This window comes from Eublepharis macularius, chromosome 11 (assembly GCF_028583425.1).
Source record: "Eublepharis macularius isolate TG4126 chromosome 11, MPM_Emac_v1.0, whole genome shotgun sequence".
In the NCBI taxonomy this organism is placed as follows: Eukaryota; Metazoa; Chordata; class Lepidosauria; order Squamata; family Eublepharidae; genus Eublepharis; species Eublepharis macularius.
Genome location: NC_072800.1, coordinates 24478214 through 24498441, shown reverse-complemented (window position 1 = coordinate 24498441; position 20228 = coordinate 24478214). Strand labels below are relative to the sequence as shown.

General features: G+C 40.7%; 1 protein-coding gene across 2 annotated transcripts in view; it reads left to right on the top strand.

The window, feature by feature from the left end:
* POU6F2 (POU class 6 homeobox 2) overlaps positions 1 to 20228 on the top strand; it is a 485869-nt gene that overhangs the window by 401154 nt on the left and 64487 nt on the right. The window lies entirely within an intron of this gene.

Genomic DNA, 20228 nt, shown 5'->3' with positions numbered 1-20228 from the left:
TGTTAGAATTGCTGCCTGAAGAGCCACAAGAGGGCTTTGTTTGGGGGCGGGCAGCTGCTACTTTCTCCCAGGGTGTCCTGCAGGCTGCCTGCTCCCAGGGAGCTGCTCTAGAGAAAGCGGCTGCATCGGTGAAGCTTCAGCCGCAGCGACAGTGGAAGGATCTGCTGCAGATTTCCTTGTTGATTGTCAAAGCATCTGATATTAAGAGGTATACTACCGATAAATCTGGTATTACCATTTAGCCACCATATCATATAGAAAGTCTTGTATTAGTGAGTTGGGTTTGCAGCTTTAGATGGGTAGTGCTGATGGAAATTGTGGTGGAACAGCAAAACCGAGCACATCACAATATGTGACTAGTGACATTGGGCTTTGTGGATCAGAAGTTTCAACCATCAGAGACAGGGCATTAAGGAAACAGGGTTCCTTTCCTTAGTAACAGTAGAAGAAAGATCTTGAGGACAGGGGAGGAGAGAGAGAGAGAAAGAGAGAGAGAGAACATCAGCCCACTATTTTATGACTGTGGCTATTGCTAACTTAGTCATTTTTATGGATTTTGTAAACTGCCTTGAATACTATATATGATGCAAAGGCATGGATTGAAAAGGTCTTTGAAATAAATACATACATACGTTGGGAATACCTATCGTAAGGAAATTTCCTTAAAATGAAATATCCATTAAAATATATGAGCATCCAGATTTTTCTTTTATTGTTTTTTTAAAAGCCCACCCTTCTACATCATCCTTATATGATTCTATTCTTTTAACAACATTTATATTAAAATATAGAATCCAGTGGTCTGAGCTGTTAACTAGCAGATAGTTCTCACAAAATGGAGTAGCGACTGATAAACCGTAGCCACTGGCTTATTAAGCATATTAAAACAATTCTGTTAATAGATGGTTGTTGTGGATTTTCCGGGCTGTACTGCCGTGGTCTTGGCATTGTATTTCTTGACGTTTCGCCAGCAGCTGTGACTGGCGTCTTCAGAGGTGTAGCACCAAAAGACAGATCTCTCAGTGTCACAGAAATCTGTCTTTTGGTGCTACACCTCTGAAGATGCCAGTCACAGCTGCTGGCGAAACGTCAGGAACTACAATGCCAAGACCACGGCTATACAGCCCGGAAAATCCACATCAACCATCGTTCTCTGGCCGTGAAAGCCTTCAACAATACATCAATTCTGTTAATAGTTTCATACAATATTTACTTCTTGCAGGCAATGATTATTACTTATAATAATTTGTCTAATTGCCAATACTAAGAATACAAATTAAAGATTTTTGATGTAGATAATGTAGCCAAAAAAATAAAAGTTTTGCTATTCCTCTTGCATAAAATGGAAAACCAAGGTAATCAAAGGGTTTTTCCAAGGTCAGATTGAAATTCCTTTGCAAATCTGAACTTAAATCTCTAAGGAATGGCTAAACCTTATGTACAGAGCATTAGCCAAAGCTATATTTCTTAATTATCAGTCCTTGTATTAAAATGTTACAAAAGTAAAATGCAATTTCTTTACCTTTCAGATTGATGAATGGTTTCTCACTTGCACACAATAAAACAATTCTTTTTATAATGTACAGAAATTCAACCAGTGTTTCAGAAAGTAATGATGAAACCAAAGTTTTTTATTTGATTAATTGAACGTAGATTTTATTTCCTGTTGGCACTGATAACTTGCAGGTAGTAAATGAATGGGTGCTTTTAAAGGTCTGAGATTTGGCAAAACGATGATCTTACGAGGAAGAAGCCACCTTTTATTGATCATACATTTAGTAGAACAAATTGAGTTTCCAGACCTTAATCCTCTAGGAAAAGTAGAAAAACCAGAAGGGAAAGTCAGTATAGTGTTACTCAGTTAGTTCTCTCAACCTGATTACTGGGGAGAATGTGAATCTCCAAAATAAGCTGTTTACAAGGTACTTTGGTTTATTGTTGCTTGAATGCTAGTAGTTAGCAAAGTTCTTCAAAGAGTGCACTAAGGAGACATTCAGAAGACAGTGGGATTATTTTTTTTTGGAATAGGATTTGATTTCATCAGATTGATTTATTTATTTAGCATAATTGTATTGTCTTCCCATGGAAGCAATAACAGAGATGCTACTCATCCTGTCTTTAAAAAATTATGATACAAAATTTACTAAATAATATCAAAGTAGTTCATAAAAGTATAGGGTCTCCTGTTGTGGAGACAGGTCAAGTTTTTTTTTTATTTAATGCATCAGTTTCATACTATGACACTACAGCAACTTGGGCATGTTCCAAACCAATGTTAAATACTCATTTGGGAGTCCCATTGATTTCAGCAGCAAAGAGCCAAGCATCTGGTTAGCTTCTGTATTAAAAGTCAAGGGAGTAATGAATAATAAACATTTTTTAAACTGTAACAAGTAAAGAGCACAGGGGTTTGGAACACTGTAAGCAATATCTCTTTAGCCGTACTTTGTAATACTGATTATCTGCAAGATGTTTTTTTAGACAGGGCTTCTCAAAAACAAAATACCTAGATCAATGTTCCAATCCTAGAAGACATTTCTGTATCCCCATCGAGGGCAATCCATTGGAGTTAAAGTACAATATAATTACAAGCTGGGGGATACAATGACGTTGGCCGTTTTCACACGCCCAAAGCCTCTGGATGATCACGCGAAACTCATGGCATGAAGCATCTTCCTAGCGTGATTTCCCAGCACGATTAAAGGGGATTATGCTAGGAAATCGTGCTAGGAAGTCACTTTGTGCCATGAGTTTTGCATGATCTTCTGGAGGCTTACAGGTACGTGTGAAAATGGCCATTATTTCCAGAACTGGGAACTCAGACAAAGCAGACCTCGTTATGATTATAATTATTATTGTGGTTTATTTATAGTCTGCCTTTCTCACTGAGATCCAAGGCAGATTACAATATAATCAATAGCTAGGACCTTCACAGAGCAAAAATACAGTATGATACAGGACATGCATAGAATCATAGGGTTGGAAGGGACCTTCAGGGACATCTAATCCACATGAAGAAAGGAGCCATGCGTGTGTGCATGGTGCGTGTGCGTGTGCACACTCTCAAAGTGGCAGTTTTCTCCCTCTGTGGAGGGGGAGCACTTCTCCTCATCTCTGTGCCCCCCCCCTCTGTTGGCCAGGCAAGCCGGGCTGAGGGACAGCAGGTGGGGGCACAGGATCCCCCACCCTGGGTGGGAGGATGGCAAGCCTAAAAGTTAATTGTCCAGGATGAGATAGAGACACTCTAGAATGTGCCTTCAGCAGGACAGGTAAACATCCAAGTTCCTGGGACAAGCTTTGCCTCTCATCCTCTGAATGGGACATAGGGTTGCCAACTCAGCCTAGGAAACTTTCAGAGATTTTGGCGCCTATGGAGAGGAGAATTTGGGCAGGAATTTCACCTAGAATCTGTTGTATATCATGGATTTTACTTTCCCGAAGATGCCATTTTCTCCAGGGGAACTGATCCCTGTAGTCCGGAGATTTGTTGCAATTCTGGGAAATCCCCAGGCCTCGACAGTAAGTTGGCAAAACTTTTAGGACAACAGGCACCAGCACATTGTTAGGGAAACTGTGAGGCATGCAGGCCTAGTATCGGCCATAATTAGGCCTGTGGGTTCTCTTTGTGACCATTGTGCTGCAGGTTCATCATTTATGGTTTGATTGATTAGCTGTTTTCCTGCATCTGATGGGTTGTTCTCATTGGCTGTGCTGTGCTTCCTTCCCTTCTCAAATTATGCATAGTTGCTAAAGAATTCAGCACAGGCTGACCACAGGACTAAGGTAATAGTGCTTTGAAAGGTTATTGTTGAGGTTCTTCAAAGCATCCTTTCCAAAGCACCCTGTTTTGTTGCCCCATCCTGTTCATCCATAAAGAATTTTGCTGTGCTTATAATCCTTAAGTTAAGCTCAAATTCATTATTATTCATTCACAGAAACTGTGTGAGAGTGAATGCATGGGTGGGGGGTAACAGTTAATATAGTGCTTTTTTGTTTGAAAAACAGAAGTGTGAGTAGTCGTAAGATGGGCCAATTTCCACCAAATCACCCCTCGGGACTTGGGGAAACCCCATCCAAGATGCCAAGAGGCAGTCCCAGTACATACCACCACAGAGGGTTAATACTGAGGCAAATTTTCCTTCAGAATAACCTGTGGTGGAGAGTGCCAGCAAATCATAGTCATTGCAACCCCTAGCAAATCATAGTCATTGCAACCCCTAGCAAGGTTTTCAAGGCAAGAGACTAACAGACGTGATTTGCCATTGCCTGTCCCTGCAACCCTGGTCTTCATTGGTAGTCTCCCATCCAATTACTAACCAAGGTCAACCTTGCTTAGCTTCCGAAATCTGATGAGATCAGGCTTGCCTAGACTATCCAGGTCAGGGTTCAGAATCACGTAACCACCACTTCCGGTTTGGGATCCATGGAGGTCTAACGCAGCTCCAATAGTGGAGCTGACCGGGCTGCCGTTTCCAGCGGCCGGTGGGGCAAATTCAGCCCGCGGCCACCTGCTCCCAGGCGGGGAACAGGCAAAGAACGCTTAAGTACCTCAGGGCGCGTTGATCTCGGGCGAGGGGGGGTTCTGCGCTAAGGATTCTCTCTCGTCCCTTGAGGTCCCACCCTAAGACAGGTCGGCATAAATCTCTGCGGCAGATCCGGGGCCAGTGCGACTGGCATAAGATCTCCATGCCCAAGCTTCAGCAGGGGAAACTAATTTCGGAAGAAAATTTGAAATCGAAGCAGTGATTACAACCCAGAAAGACGTGTGAAAAGGTAAAGATCACTATCTCTCAAACCGGGACAGATTGTTTAAAGTAATGAAGCTTTAAAGTGAATTTTAAACTGCAACAGATGGACTATATTGAGAAAAAGATCCGGCAAGAATTTGACTAGAAAAAGGACTAAGTTAAAGAAAGTTATTGAAGAAAATAGATAATTGTTTACCATACCTGTGGTTATAAAGCGATAGCAGGCTGTGAGAAAACTTCTATCATCGCGAGAGCTGCAGTGGAGAGTCGGCAAACAGGAAGTGCGTAACAGCGATAGAGGTACTTGTGAGAGAAGGTCCCTATCGAAGGACAGGAAGAAGGGAATCACCATTTTTGAAAAGGGAAGGGCATTGACTTCAACAGGAGTGGAAGTAGGACATCTTGGATTATAAAAAGACTATAGAAAAACCATAGAGAAAAGACGCCCGACATTTTGGATTTTGTAAACGTCTCTTGTTTATTTTAAGAACCGGGACATTTAAATTATTTCAAAGGGACATCAGTTTAGACGCCACGGAGCTAAGGAAACGTGCAGACTCGTGGGAGCGAGGCAAATCAAGCCCCACGATGTCGAAGAAAGAGTGGCAAACAGCTATTGAGAATTTGGACAAAAAATTCCTGGAAATGTTAAAGGAATTGAAGGAGACAAAACAGGAGTTGGTGAGAGAAGTTAAAGATGTTAAAGAGACAGTAAAAAACGAATTGGCAGAGGTGAAGAAGGGAATGGAAACAATACAAACCGATCTACAGGCAGCGCAGCAGAAAGTTAATGTTGTGGAAAAAGCGATGGAGAATCTTACAGAGACGCAACGAATGGATATGAGAGTGATAAGGGGAAGAATGGCGGTTGCGGAGAGTAAATATATGGAGAAACAGCTGAGGTTTCGAGGTCTGCCAGAAATAGAGACAAAGACAGCACAAGAACAGGTGACTGAAGTGTTAGCTGAATACCTGGGAAAGGAGGAGGAGGAAGTTGTGGCTATCCTGGATGTTGTGTACCGAATAAACTCCAGATTCGTGGCCCAGAGGAAATTACCAAGGGACGTGATTGTGCAATTTACGACAAGGAATATAAGAGAAATGATAGTGAGTAAACAGTTTCAAGATCCATTGGTAGTCGATGGCAAGACGATTATCATCATGAAGGAGCTACCCAGATCGGTGTTGCTTGATCGGAAAAAATACAAAGTGCTTGTGCAGAATTTGAAGGACATGAAAATAAGATATAGATGGGAATTACCGGAAGGGATATCTTTTGAATTTGGAGGAATGAAAAAGCGCATCAAATCTGAATTTGAGATGGAAAAGTTTATGAGGGACAATGAAAAGGACTTACCAACAACAAGGCTATGAATATGGAGTGTAAAGTTTTATCTTGGAATGTAAATGGACTTAATTCACCCAAAAAGAGAAAAAGTACTTTCCACTGGCTAGTAAAACAAAAATGTGACATTGTATGTTTGCAAGAGACCCATATCAGAAATCAGGATGTAAAATACCTTAAAGTGAGTAAGTTGGGCACTGATTTTGTAGCGGCCTCAAAAAAGAAAAAAAAGGGAGTGGTATTATATATTAAAGAGGAGCTACAGCCAAAATTAATGATTAGAGATGTGGAAGCCAGATTTATAGCAGTGGAATGTACATGGAATTTAAAAAAAGTGTTGGTTATTGGAATTTATGCACCAAATGGTGCCAAAGAGAGCTTCTTTGAGGATTTAAGGAAGCAATTAGATGAACTTTCATATGATCAGATAATCCTTGCAGGAGACTTCAATGGAATTACAAATTTGGAACAGGACAAAAAAATCAGTAATTGCACAAAAGAAAAGAGGACTTTTGCCAAAGACGTTCTTTGCATTAGTGCAACAGGAAACTTTGGAAGATGTATGGAGAACGCGGAGTCCCACAAGTAGACAGTATACATTTTTCTCCGCAAGACACTCTACTCTATCACGTATTGATATGATCTGGGCCTCAAAGGACTTAGTGCTTTGGACTAAGGATGTTGAAATAATGCCTATGGTAGGCTCAGATCATAATCCAATTATGTGGAAGTTTGGGAAAAGAAATAAGAGGAAAGGATGGAGAATAAATGAGGATTTGTTACAGGAGGGAGAAAATATGGAGATGCTGAGAAGGGAAACTAAGTTCTTCATACAACATAACATGAATCAAGAAGTACCAACCAATAAGGTTTGGGATGCATATAAAGCAGTAATTAGAGGCATACTAATGGATTTAAATGGAAGAGCACGAAAGAAACAAGAGGAGAAGAGACAGGAGATTATGGAGAAAATAAAAGCCAAAGAAATACAATTAAAGAAAAGACCAGGGAAGAAGAAAATTTATCAGGATATCAAAATTTTACAAGAGCAGTTGACGGCAATGAATAATAGAGAATTGGAATGGAATTTGAAAAGAATGAATCAAAAGTCGTTTGAAGGTGCAAATAAACCTGGGAAATATTTGGCATGGCAACTGAAGAAGAGAAAAGAAAAAAAGATAATAAATAAAATATGTGAGGACAATAAAGTGCATTTGGAACAGACTGCCATTAGTAGAGCCTTTTACAAATTTTACGCCAAATTGTATGGGAAAAAAGAAGTCAAAAAAGATTCAATAGCGACATATTTGGGAAAAGTAAAACTCCCAATAATCTCGGAAGATTGGAGAGTTAAATTAAATTGTGAAATAACAGAGGAAGAAATAAAGAAAGCAATACAGTCAACAAATTTGGGAAAAGCGCCAGGGCCTGATGGACTTACAGCTAAATTTTATAAGGTAATGGCCAATGAGCTGGCGCCATTTTTAAAAGAGGTGATCAATGGTGTCTTGAGAGACCAAAGAACTCCAGATACTTGGAGTGAAGCTAATATATCATTGATCCCTAAAGAGGGACAGGACTTGACAAACGTTAAAAATTACAGACCTATTTCCTTACTTAATAATGACTACAAGATCTTTGCGAAGATCTTGGCAGAGAGGCTAAAGGAATGGCTAGCTGAGGCTATTGGGGAAGAACAAGCAGGTTTTCTTCCAAACAGACAAATCAGAGACAATTTAAGGACAGTCATAAATGCTATTGAATACTATGACAGGCGTTGTGATAAAGAGGTTGGGTTCTTCTTTGTAGACGCCGAAAAAGCATTTGACAATTTGAACTGGGACTTTATGTTTGCAACTATGGAACAGCTACAAATGGGAGAAAGATTCATAAGAGCAGTTAAAGAAATTTATAGAGACCAAAGTGCAGCAATTGTGGTGAATGATGAGGCGACTAAGAAACTGACTATAGGGAAAGGTACAAGACAAGGTTGCCCGTTGTCTCCACTGTTGTTTATTTTGGTATTGGAAATTCTGATGATACAAATCCGAGAAGACGATGCAATCCGTGGAATAAAGATAAAGGACTTTTCCTATAAGGTCAGAGCATTTGCAGATGACATAATGTTAATTGTGGAAGATCCAATTGAAAACATGTCTAAGGTAATAGATAAAATCAAAGAGTTCGGAGACTTGGCAGGTTTTTACGTAAATAAAAAGAAATCAAAGATATTATGCAAAAATATGACTAAACAAAAACAACAGTTATTAATGGAAATAACTGACTGTGAAGTAACAAGCAAGGTAAAATATTTGGGAATTGAACTGACTGCAAAAAATATAGATCTATTTAAGAACAATTATGAGAAATTATGGACTCAAATAGAGCAGGACTTGATTAAGTGGAATAGATTGAATTTGTCATGGTTGGGAAGAATTGCAGCAGTCAAGATGAATGTTTTGCCAAGAGTGATGTTTTTGTTACAGACAATACCAATTATTCGGGACTCTAAACAATTTGAAAAATGGCAGAGGAAAATATTGGAGTTTGTGTGGGCAGGCAGGAAGCCTAGGGTGAAAATGAAAGTGTTGCAGGATGCAAAAGAAAGGGTTGGAATGCAACTGCCCAACTTGAGACTTTATTATGATGCAATCTGTCTGGTATGGCTGAAAGATTGGATGACGCTGAAAAATCGCAAATTGCTGGCCTTAGAGGGATACAAAAAACTGTTTGGATGGCATGCATATTTATGGTATGATAAAGTGAAAGCAGATTCTATGTTTCTACACCACTATATTCGGAGAAGCCTCTTCACAGTTTGGAAGAAATATAAAGATTACCTACAGGAAGGAACTCCCTCCTGGGTGGTTCCATATGAAGTAATTGATCCAAGAACGGTCGATAACGAGCAACAGTGTTTAACGTATAAGGAGATAACTCAAATAGAATTTTCTAAAACTAGAATAAAGACACAACAAGAGTTGTCGCCAAACTATGATTGGTTTCAATATAGACAAATCAGAGATCTTTATTATTCGGACTGTGCGAAGGGAGGAATAAGAATGGAGAATTCAGAATTAGAGAAAGTAATTCTACAAGGAGATAAAAAGGAAATTTCAAAGGTTTACAAAGTGTTGTTAAAATGGTATACTGAGGATGAGGTGGTTAAAGTGCAAATGGTGAAGTGGGCTATAAATTTTAACAAAGAAATAACAATGGAGGCGTGGGAATACTTGTGGAAAAATACGTTGAAGATTACGACATGCACTAATATTAAAGAGAATGTTTATAAAATGATTTATCGTTGGTATCTGACACCAAAGAAAATAGCGCTAGGGAATTTGAACATGTCTAACAAATGCTGGAAATGTAGAAAACATGAGGGCTCTTTGTACCATATGTGGTGGACTTGTGAGGTAGCTAGGCAGTACTGGGGGGAAATAATAAAAGTAATGAGTGAGATTTTACAATTTCAAGTGAATAAGAACCCAGAACTCCTGCTACTGAACTTGGGAATGCAAGATATGCCAGCACAATACAGGACATTGTTATTTTATATGACAGCAGCAGCTAGACTTTTGTATGCGCAGAAGTGGAAAGTACAAGAGGTGCCAACCATTGAGGATTGGATCTACAAATTGCTGTATATGGCGGAGATGGATAAAATGACAAGAAAATTGAGAGACCTTGACCCAGGGCAGTTTAACAAGGACTGGGAGAAGCTGAAACAATATCTGGAAAAAAAATGGGAGGTGGGTGGAGAACTGTGGCAGTTTGAAAATTACTGAAACACAATGGAAGAAGAGGGAAGTGACTATACCGAGGGGGGGAGAGTTAACTGAATAATTCTAAGCAAATATCATATTGGATTATTATATAGGGTATTAGTAGTGCTATTATTATAAGAAATGTAAGGATAAAAACTAAACTAAATATCTTTCTGACGTAAATAATAGTTGTAAAAGGGTGAATGGATACATATCAGCAGGTGAAATGTGGATATAATAGACTGACTTATGTTAAACGAATATATGAATGGATTACTCTAGTTAAATAGCTCTATAACGGAGAAATTAGATAATAATATCGGATAAGACATGTAAAAGGAAGTAAGGAGCAACATATATAGAATATAAGTCAAATTGATTGATTTATTATGAATGTATGCAAAGTTTATAGAAGTACCAGAAAATATGTATAAGGTGGGGCAAATTGCTTGTCCCATATTGAAGAGGGTAGAAAGAGTAAGATAGAGTATAGGTGATTAGAATGAATATTATTGAAAGGAATCAGAAATAGCACAATTATGATAGATAAGCTTAGAAGAATTTGAAAGTATATTATAATAAATATAGTAAAGTTCATATGAGTAAAGGGAAAATAGATGAGGGGTTGGAAAACTGTTGGAAGTCAACAAAAGGGGGGGGAATGGGAGGGGGTTAGAATTGGAAATTTAAAGGAATGTGAGTGTAAATGATATGATATGATATGTTTCTAATCCAATAAAAAAAATTTTTTTAAAAAAAGAATCACGTAACCACCAATAAATCATCATTCATGCCAAGAAATGCTTTTGTAGCTGATTTGTGAAGCTTTTGTATAGACCAGTTCCTGTGCTGGGCCATTGCTGATGTGTGTCCCTTTCACTGGTTTATGCAGTTTCTGTGTAGGGCATGCTGGGCATCCTTTTGGAGGCAGGACAAGGGGCATGGGCGATGAGAAGCACCCTGAACCTTCTCACCTCAGATCGATAGCAAGTCAATAGATTCCCTTTTTTCTACAGGAGACCCCACATGCTCCCACAAGAATCAAGCACTCAGTGACAGAGCTTGAAAATGACCCCCAGGCATGGTGCTCAAATGTGCTCTTAGAAGGAATGTTCCAGGTAGCAACGATGAGAGGATTGGCTGCTTCTTTTTGATTGGACATTGCCGGTTCATTTAGTGCATGCATCACTGCTTCAATAAATTGCTAACATGCACATTTTTTAAAAAATGCACTGCCCACCAAAACAAAATGGCAAGTGGGTGGAGCAATGAAAATAGCAAGTAATATTCAATGAGGGTCTGGTCTGAAGAAAGAATTAAAAAAAAAACAATAATGAAGGGAATTAAAATTGGAACATTAAAGCTGTCTGGAAGATACCTGTGTACTTTTACAGAAAGCTACAATTAGAGACAGATTAGTGGAAGATAAAAAGGAAGGTTTGCCAAAGTAGTAGCTCTTCTCAACAGGAACCTCTGTCTTGTTTTCAAACGGTTACCTCAAGATTCCCCCCCCCCCACACACTGGCTAACCTAATGGGGTCATGTTCTCCTCTTAGTTCTGAGAATAAAATTTGGCTCTTGTTCTGCATTACGAGGAAAGGATTTGAACTGTTGTACAAGCAAGCAATGCCTTTTGCTGCCAAAGCCTGCCTTTATTGAGCTCCAAGCATAATTGAGGTTGTACAAGTTATTGTGTGTCAAGGTTCCTGAGACTGAAATCCATGTCGACATAACAATGTTTACATGAGCACCACTTGCTCTATGGTTTTCTTTCTTGAAAACTATGGCTTGCTTATACATAAGACTTTAAAATACCTCAGGTCTGAATACGTGACCACAAATCAAAGTGAAAAAGGATCTAAGGGGGATGCAAAAGTGCACGGTCAACTACCATGTCTATATAGACCAGGAGCCTGAGAAAAACATCACCGTGGCTGAGATAGTAATAATGATTCCCCCCACAACACCTCACAGAGTAAAAAAACCTCTCCCTTTGTGCTCATTTCCAAGTGATTTAACTCCACTGAAGTCCACAGAGCTTCAGTACTATGAAGCGAGGCCTTAATAAGAAGAATAAGGCCCTAACATTTTACCGGGTTGTTCCCCTCATGTGGTGGCGTTAGACTGCTCTCTCAATAGTTATTTTTGAAGTACACCGAAGTGGGAGGAGGGGAACCATACTGAGCACAGACAAATACCAAGTACATTTCAGTAAAACATCAAACTCATCAAGGATTTTAAATGGCTCTGCCATGTTATTATCTACAGTACATATGAGGCCTAGGGGTCTAATTTGGTACATGCTCAATCCTTTTTTTAAAAAAGAAAGGAGGGAAGCCCACCTTGATTTCATTGTATTTGCTGCAGGTTTTCTCCCATCTGAAACAAATCAGAATCAGGCCTGAGAGAAGCTTACACCTTATATTATTTTTACCACAAAAAAATCCTTGTTTTATAAACTGCAAAAGACTGCCTAAAGGGTCTATAAATATTTTGTGTGATTCTAGTCAACAGATAAAAGTAGAGAAGTTTTGATACATGAAGAAATTCATCTGTCTATCAACAGTGCCTTATGGAAGGGCACGATTCCGTGTACAGTAAGGCAATAAAATAGGATTTAATGAAAAACTTACAGATTGTTAGGTCAGGTTGTTAGCAGATTTGCTGTGGGAAAAGATGTTCTTGCAGGCACACACACCCCAAATAAGAACATGAGACATAAGTTTAAGTAGTTGATTTAAATGAGTGGTCTATATCATAATTTATTAAAATATGTAGAGGAGTTAGCCGTGTTAGTCTGTAGTAGCAAAATCAAAAAGAGTCCAGTAGCACCTTTAAGACTAACGAACTTTATTGTAGCATAAGCCTTTGAGAATCACAGTTCTCTTCATCAGATGCATGTGATGAAGAGAACTGTGATTCTCGAAAGCTTATGCCACAATAAAGTTGGTTAGTCTTAAAGGTGCTACTGGACTCTTTTTGATTTTGTTAAAATATGTGAACATATTTTAAGGGTCAGGCATTGCTAGGCAGCCTTCCCATGGCTGCCATTCTTTGGTCAAATCCACTCTGGCTGCAAACTTGGCCAGCGATTCCTCAAGCTTTATGAAATTGCCATAGAGTTGTTGGCAATTCCTAGAGCAACATGAAGTTAATTCTAGTTTCCCCTAGAAGTGACAACATTCTGCATTCCCAGTCAGTGCCCTCCATATCCCCACCAACCCTCCATCTCCTGCCGAGTGCCAACTATTGTCTGGAAACTCTCACCATGAACACCTGCTGACTCCTCCCCACCCAAGTTTCCTGCTTCACAGTGCCACTTTGGCAACCAAACTAGAAATGGAGGAGGTATTAGATTTATATTTTACTACCCTTGTGGTCAGAGGTGCCTTGCCCGCCCTTTGGTCCATGGTAAATGCAACTGCTACGCTGCTTGCTCAGGTGCTTACATTCTGGCCATTACTCAGGTATTCCTACTAGAGATGGGCATGATCCGCATTACGATCGGAAAAAAAACACGATAATGGCAATTGCGCGATCGGGACCCGGCGGATCGTGCTCGGCCACGGCCAACGATGCAGCGATCAGGGGGGGCTGGATCGGGGCTTTATCGGGGCGATCGTGCTCGGATTGGGAAGCCAGACACTCAGGCACCAGCAATCTATTCCCCTGGCAATGGAGCCAGGGGAATGCCTGAGCTGTGTTTGCCCTCCTTCTGTCACCCTAGAAACCCGAGTGGAAGCCCAGCTTTCCTTGATCAGCAGGGCTTCCTTCCAACCACGGAGCAGCAAAGCAGTCACCAGTTGGGAGAAGACACCCAGGGGAGGGAGGGGGAAGGGGGTGTTCTGTAGCCATGGGCACTCCAATCTCATCCCTGCAAACCCTGATAGGCAGATGTGATGGCCAAACACAGGCCAGACCCCCCCGCCCCCTGAGGGGAGGCAGCTTATCGCCGTCTCCCCGTGCCCACTGTGCCCGGCGGCCACCGCCAGCACCCACCTTCCCACATAGCTGGGAATAGCAGCTCGCCCCGCTTTGGCCTCCACAATCCACGGATCGGGAACGGGAGATGATCAGTGTGGATCGTTTATTGGAGATCGTCGGCGGCGCCGATCCACAATCAGCTGGATCGTTAATTTATTTTGGATCGTGCCCATCTCTAATTCCTACACAGTGGAAAGGACTCATTCAGAGGGAGGGGGTTCCATATGTCTAAGGTGCCTTTTGTTTGTTTGGACCCATGACACTGGAAAAGGATGTCAAGCACCAGAACTGTTTATCTCTACTCACGGTGCGGTGCTTGGCATGGAAATCCACAATTGCTTTCACTAGGCACACTGTGCAGTTGGGTAGGCAGAAGTTCTCACAGCCAGAGGCAGGTTATGCAAGGCGAGGTACACGGCAGTAACACTGTCACGCTACCGCCAGTTTCCAATGGTATCTAATTTGTGGCTTAGACGGAACAAAAATTAGCAGAATGAAATAGAATAAAATAGAAAAATATGGGGAGGATGACCCAGAAGAGCACCACAAACAGAAGTGCTCATTTTGAAGATGCACAGCTTGCTGATAACAGTTGCATTAAGTAGATTAAGGTTTCGAGAGCATCCAGAATTCAGACGGTGTGCTGTTTCCTGTGCTTCTATAAGGAGCTTAAGAAAACTCCATCTGAAATCACCTTGCTGTTAAGGGTTGAGAGACTGAACCAGCCTCAACCCTATGCAGCATCTCTAACAGACCCCTGGCAGAGATGCATTTGTATCAGGACTGACTGCTCATTTTGGCCGTAGGTGGCTTGCTGGCACTGAATCACATGAAAGTGTGTAGGAAGGGAAGGGAGGTTCTCTATGAAAACCATTTTTACTGCTTTACTGTATTAATCCTTTGGCATTCCTTTCATATACAATGCTAGTACTGTAGGGTCATTGGCATGCTGTAGACACTCAGTCCCTGTTGGTGTGCATCTGCAAAATAAAGGCAGCCTGTGACAGGATCAAACAAAAACAAACATATTTTGGTTTACAAAACACTGTTTTTTATATTTTTGGACTAATCACAACATACTGTGTTTTTTTGCCATTTTTCAACACTCTTTGAGGAAATTGCTTCCTTATTCATTTACAGTGCCCTCACTTGCCTTCATTGAAATTTTCACATAGCCAGATCTCATTGGTCACCTGGTATTATGATGTCATTGTATGCACTATATGATCCCTGAATAGTTAGGCTCAGCCACCCATATAATTATTGCAGAAATGAGTAATCCTGGGAGTGGGAGAAATTGGACCAAACAAAAACAGTGTCAAAGCGATATAAAAAATGAGATATTTGCATAATCTCAGGGAACTGACAAAAAGATTCCCATTGAAACAATTTTTTAAAAAACCCTAGAGACTTCCTTTTTGGGGTGTGGGTGAGTTGTTTTCCCTCTTGTGGTGAGCAGTGTTGCTGAGTTACATGACCTGGACTTGACCATATCAAAGAAATCAGAATTGAAATTTTAATTTAATTTGACTGTGCTTGGCCTGACTGAACTGGTTAATGTACCAAATTACTGGTGTGGCACCTAAATTGCACCTTGCCGCTATGGGATGCTATTGTGAACCTATCCAGGATATCAGTCTAATACATGGGCATGACAATTCGTTGTATCGCCTGTTGCGCGGATTGGATTGCAGACTGTTGGGACAAGTAAAACTGTGTTTTCTGTACAGAATTTTGACCAACTCCCAGTACTGAGCTCTGAAAAGTCAGCAAAAAGCCAGTTCTATTTCCCACACCATTCTCCCAGACAAACAGTGTAATACTGCACATAGTTATACCCCTCTATGCCCATCAAAGTCAATGGGTTTAAAAGGGTATAACTCTGCATAGGGTTGCAGTAGAACCTACCCAACCCCCGCCACCACCACTGCTGTTTGGTACATATGAAACCTGTAAATTTTCCCTCATAGAGCCCTGTGGCACAGAGTGGTAAGTGGCAGTACTGCAGCCCAAGCTCTGCTCGCGACTTGAGTTCGATCCCGGTGGAAGCTGGGTTCAGGTAGCCAGCTCAAGGTTGACTTAGTCTTCCATCCTTCTGAGGTCGGTAAAATGAGTACCCAGTTTCCTGGGGGTAAAGTTTAGATGACTGGGGAAGGCAATGGCAAACTGCCCCGTAAAAAAGTCTGCCAAGAAAATGTTGTGATGCGACATCCCCCCATGGGTCAGTAATGGCTCGGTGCTTGCACAGGGGACTACCTTTACCTTTACCTTTAGGGCCAAACAGCATACACTTAAAAACACTGTTTATGAATTGGGCCTTAATGAGAGAAAGAGAGAGAAGCAAAGATACATCCCAACTGACTGAAAGAAAAAAAATTACACTAATAATAATAGTAACAGGGTGCTTATATACCACTCTTCTAGACAGATTAATGCCTAGCATTGAACATAGTGTTATTATTATTATCCCAACAATACAGCTGGGGAGCCGGGGCTGAGAGAAATGGCTTACCCAAGGCCACCTGCTGAGCTCATAGCAGTAGTGGGAGTCAAACCAGCAGAGTGCTCACTTGCAACCCAACCACTTTACTATGCTACAGCAGCTCTATATGTCCAAGGTGGAGGGACCATACAGCACCGTAAGAATTGCTTTCTCCCGCCTACTATTCTATTCATTTTCTGGACTGTCATTCATAAGAATTTTAGCGGCCTGAAAAAAATGCATCCATATAGGCTATGTGTGAGGCTGGTGCTCTGGCAAAGAATACACAATACCCCATTGTTGGATGGAAAAAGGCCACAACTTTATTGATTACAACCATCATAATATTGGCATGACGTAGGGGCAACAGCAGCCTCCCTGCCACTCGATGGCATGCGTTCCCCAGCCTGCCTGCTGGGCACCACGGGATGGTAGGAGGGATCAGGCATGACCCTGCTGATCCCTGCCAGTTGCTCTTCTGCTTCCTGTGGATTCCTTAAGGAGACCATGATAAAACAGGGGTGAGCCGCCCAGCCAGCACAACTTTTAATACTTTTAATGTAATGTTTTAAATTTTATTGTAATGTTTTTATCTGCTTTCATGTGTTTTTATGTAAATTAAAATGTTGCGCTCCACCCTGAGCCCACTCAGCAGGAAGGGTGGACTAAAAATATAACATAATAGACAGACTGACCGCCCGACCGCCCGACCGCCCGACCGCCCGACCGCCCGCCCGCCCGCCCGCCCGACAGACAGACAGACAGACAGACAGACAGACAGACAGACAGACAGACAGATAGATAGACGTACTCCAGTGAATCCGGATGTTTGCCCTGAGAATGTAATACATACTACCTCTACTGAAATAAATTTACAGTTTCAAAAGTTTTACTCTAAACTATATAGTAAGGGCAAAGAACCGTTCAAGAAAAGAGTTGGAAGCATTTTTCTTTCACATTGATCTTCCATATTCAGATATGGCTCAGCAACAGTTTCCTGCTGAAACATTGCGTAAGGATGAAATTAAGGCTGTGATAATTAATATTAATAATGGTAAATCTCCAGGACCAGACAAGTTTCTTATTGAATGGTATAAAACCTTTTGAGATCTTTTAGTTCCATAACGATATCAATTGTACAATGAGATTTTTTAATCTGGTGTATTGCCAGCATCAGTACAGGATGCTTATATTACTGTCATCCCAAAGCCAGGCAAAGATCGTACACAGTGTGCAATTTTTCAACTTTTTTCTTTGGTGAAAATAGACTCTAAGATATTAACTGCCATTCTTGCTAATGGACTTCAAAAGGTTATTAGAACTTTGGTACATGTAGACCAGATAGGATTTACACAAAGCAGGCAAGGATTTGATAATCTTAGATTGGTTAGATTGCATTAAATAGGAAGAGAACTGATCAAGTTGCTGTTCTTTCACTTGATGCTGAAAAAGCATTTGACAAAATATATTTGAAATTTATGGCACAGTGTGGCAAGTATCTCCTGCTGCCTCTCTTCTGATTGGCTGACTCTAATAGTTACCCCACCAATGATGCCTCGTGCCACATCTGGGTTAAGGTGGGCTGAGGCAAACTGGTCCCATTGCTCTTAACGCCATGATCCCCCACTTTTGCCACATTGATTAAATTTGTCTTCCCTCATGATTTTTTAAATGGATTAGAATTCTTTATTCATCCCCTAGATGTGAAGTACAGACTAATGGTATTTTTTTCTGCACTATTCCCTCTTGAAAGAGGTACTAGACATAGGCCATTTTTACACCACTTACTGGCCACGGAACAGCACGCCAAGCTCCCAGAACAACAGTGTCTTCCTGGCGCAATTTCACATGAACTTCTTGCGCGAAATCGCACCAGGAAGACGCTGTCATTCTGAGAGCTTGGCATGATGTTCCATGACCGGTAAGCAGTGTGAAAATGGCCAAGGTTGTCTTCTTTCACTTCTCATTTTTGATCTGTTTGGAACATCTGGCTTGTGCTCTTAGACAAAGTAATAATATACATGGATTTCTACATAACTCTTTAGAATTTAAAATTATTTTATATGCAGATTATCTTTTATTATTTATTTCAGAACCTCAGTCTTCCATTCCTGAATTAATGAGTTTGATTAATACTTTTGGTGAACTGTCTAGTAATTCAATTAATTGGACAAAATCAAAATTGATGCTATTGGGAGACAATATATCACAGAGTAAAATTACTGAGGTACATTTTCAGTGGTGTCCAAATGCTATTTCTTATCTTGGTATATTGATCCCAAGGAATATTAAGTACATGATTTCATTGAATTTTAATAAACTGATCTTGGATATATCCGTGGATTTGGATAGACGGGCAATCCTAAAGTTGTCATTATGGGGTAAAGTAAATACACTTAAAATGACTATACCTTGAATTATATATGTTATGCGTGTAATTCCTTTTCATATACTTTGTAGATATATTCATAAAATTATTACTTTGTTTCAGAAATTTATGTGGGCTTCAATACAATCTAAGATTTCTTTAAAGAGGATGCAGCTTTCAATTAATGAAGGAGGATTTGGTTTTCCGGACCTTAGGGCTTATCGCCAGGCATATTTGTTAACATGAACAAATTATTGGGATTGCTTCTCTCAATTGGAGTATCCATCTTGGGGTCTCTTGGAAGCGTCTTTTGTGGACTCACTTTTTAAATGTAATGCATTAGGGTCTACTTACGTTAAAATGGATTTTGTTCCTCCAAAAATCTCTGCAACTAGAGAAGTATGGCGCATAATGTCATGACAATATCAATTTGACCCGTTCTTACATGCTAAACTAACATTTTGGTCAAATCCAGATTCAAAACTGGGAAGAAACCTTTCTTACAGAAGGTTCGGACAGATAAGAGAATTTTTACCTTAGATCAATTGATAAGTAATGATGATGAGTTCTTGTCATTATTTTCAATTGAGGTCTAAATATGATTTGCCAGCTTCTGCTGAATGGCAATATTTTAAATTGCGACATTTGTTGGTGTTCAAATATGGTCCAGCAGCTCTGAGTGCTAATTAGACATGGACACAAACAGAAAAAAAATGAACATGGTGTCCGTTGTTCATTGCCATCCACGAACAACGAACAACGAACACTAACTAACATGATCCTGTCATGAACATGTTCACTGTTCGTTGTTCGTGGGGGCCAGCAGGGTCTCCTCCAGCCATCAAGATCCCTACTGCACCACCCCCAGAAACCTGACCTGAGCAGGCAGCAGGAAATGTACCAATAATAAATAATAGCTTGGCCCCAGAGCCTGGCAGCAGCCCTGGAACCTGAAGGGGTAGATCTCTATCCCACCACACACAAAGAAAATTGAAGCTCCAATGTACTCACCCTGTCTCTCTAACAGCAGCTGTCTCTCCCTGAAAGCCAGAGCTGGGTGCCCCCCTCCCCCCTGGGCTTTTCCTCTTGTAACAAATTTAGAGCTCCAGTCCACACTTGGAAGGAAGACCTGCCTATCAAGCTAAATTGGGCTTAGATTAGGCTTAGATTGGGGCAACAACAGGAGTGCAGAGTTCAGACAATCCCTGCCTGAGTTGCCATGGGAATTTATTGCAGGTGCCAGACTGTCTGGCTTGACGAACAGCAACAAACAGCAATGAACAAGGCTTGCAATGACCACCTGTTCGTTTAGAATGGGGCCTCACAAACAGCTTGTTCACGAACAGCAGATTGGGCTGTTCGTGGGGGTGGGGTTATATTGTATTGCTGTCTGTGCCCAAGTCTAGTGCTAATATCCCCCACTTTTGGAGATTCTTATTGAATCAATACAGAATTTTTATTTAAATATTTGAGGTTGGTTAAAAAACTATGCTACACAGAGCCTTAGAGCTGAATGGAATAATGATCCAGAGCA